General features: G+C 41.0%; 1 pseudogene; it reads right to left on the reverse strand.

Annotated features, from left to right (window-relative positions):
* Window positions 1–1,140: 1,140 nt before the first annotated feature.
* LOC125162260 (cytochrome c oxidase subunit 7C, mitochondrial-like) lies at window positions 1,141–1,332 on the reverse strand (annotated as a pseudogene).
* Window positions 1,333–2,249: the final 917 nt, after the last annotated feature.

The raw sequence follows: 2,249 nt of genomic DNA on the forward strand, positions 1-2,249 counted from the left end.
ATATTGAGGAGAGAGTGATGGAAGGGAAGGGAGATGAAAACAAAAGCATTAGATACATTTATTTTTAAAAGGAAAGAAAAAATTTAAGTGCACATCTATTTAGAGGAGCAGGAAGAAATGAATCAGAGAAGACAGATTTAAAAAAAAAAAAAAAGCTAGACTTCTCTGAATATACCCTATTTGGAAGATCTGACTTTGGAATCATTTAAATATTTGACCTAATATAAGAATATCACAATTTTTAAAGCAATCCCTAAAAATTAAAAGCAAAAGAAATCAAATTAAACCGTGTGTAGAACTGGCAGCATGACCACAAATAGAAGAACTATTTCAAGTGCTGGGAGGGGCGCCTGGCTGCTCAGTCAGTAGAGCATGCGACTCTTGGTCTTGGGGTTGTGAGTTCGAGTCCCATGTTGGGGGGGGGGGTAAAGGTTACTTTAAAATCTTTTAAAAAAATGTGATGGGAAATAATCATTCCCGTTTTGTTTGTAAAAGGAGAAATGGGAAAAATAAGATACAAGTTCATCAAAAGGGTACTGTTTTGAGCTAAACCACTGTACATCCATATGCGTAGAGTGATGTAAAATTAGAAAGAATCCCGAGGATCCACATTTTTAGATGTGAAAAGAGCTCTTGGACATATTAAATTGCCACAAGGAAGCTAAGGACCCATAAGTATAGAATGACACAATTATTTTGTATAATTTGCTCAATCTCATTGAGTAAATTTGGCTTTTTGTTCTTTTGGCATACAGTTCTTTGAATTTTGACATGGTTGTTTTTCATGCCTCAAGTTCATTAACAAACATACCGGGTAGGGGCGCCTGGGTGGCTCAGTCGGTTAAGCGTCCGACTTCAGCTCAGGTCACGATCTCACGGTCCGTGAGTTCGAGCCCCGCGTCGGGCTCTGGGCTGATGGCCCAGAGCCTGGAGCCTGCTTCCGATTCTGTGTCTCCCTCTCTCTCTGCCCCTCCCCCGTTCATGCTCTGTCTCTCTCTGTCTCAAAAATAAATAAAAGTTAAAAAAAAATTAAAAAAAAAAAAAACATACCGGGTATGTTGAATTCAAGTGTTTGAAAAGAGATCACACCTCTTAAAATGTTCCTTTTCACATCTGCTTAATGGATTACTTAAAACATTCTTATTTCTCGAGCAGTCGGTGTCTTACTATAAACAAAGGTGCAGTGAATCCAGATCCAAAGTATACAGTCATCATATTTAGTAACCACCACTTGTTTTCCACTGAAAATGGCAAATTCTCCCCTGGACCCCCCTCAGAGTGGCTCCTACAGACCACAGAGGCTGTGAACCTTCAGATGCTCTGTCCCAACATAGTGCGGTTGGAAGCTGTGCAAAAGCCACAACAGACACCCAAGACGAAAGATACCATAGCACCACACCAAGTCCCCGCCTTATTCCCCGGTGTTGAATTTTGACACGTTTAGATTCGTGTAACCACCGCCACAAACAGAACATACAATAATAGCTTCATCACCTAAAAAATACCTCTTTCTTTTCAAACTCTTACCCCACCACAACCCCCGGCAACCATTGATCTATTTTCCATCACTGTGGTTTTGCTGTTTCCTAGGATACCCGCTGAATGAAATGTTCTGTGACTGGCTTCTCTCACTCAGCTTGTCTTTCAGGTCTATCCAATTTTCCATGTGCATCAATGACTCATTCCTCTTTCCTGCCGAATAGTATTATATTCTAGAGATCTAGTACAGATTTTTTTTTCTCCTTTCGCTCATTGAGATCATTTGGGTTTTTCCAGTTTAGGGCTGTCACAAATAAAGTTGCTATAAACATTTGTTTATAGGTTTTTGGGTGGTCCTAGGTTTTCATTTCACTAGGGCAAATACCCACGTGTAGGACTGCTAGGTCCAATGGGAAGCTGATGTTTAACTTTAAAAGAAACTGACAAACCATTTTCCAGAGTAACTGGGCCATTTTGCATTCCCACCAGCAATTCAAGAGATACAATTTTTTCCACATCCTCGCCAGCAATTGGTGCTGTTGGGATTTTTATTTTAGCAATTCTTGTTAACATTGTTTTAAAATGTTTTAAATGTTTTGAATGTTTTAAAAATTCACATGGGGTGCCTGGGTGGCGCAGTCGGTTAAGCGTCCGACTTCAGCCAGGTCACGATCTCGCGGTCCGTGAGTTCGAGCCCCGCATCGGGCTCTGGGCTGATGGCTCAGACCCTGGAGCCTGTTTCCGATTCTGTGTCTCCCTCTCTCTCTGAC

The sequence above is a fragment of the Prionailurus viverrinus genome, chromosome A3, assembly GCF_022837055.1.
Source record: "Prionailurus viverrinus isolate Anna chromosome A3, UM_Priviv_1.0, whole genome shotgun sequence".
Taxonomy (NCBI): Eukaryota; Metazoa; Chordata; class Mammalia; order Carnivora; family Felidae; genus Prionailurus; species Prionailurus viverrinus.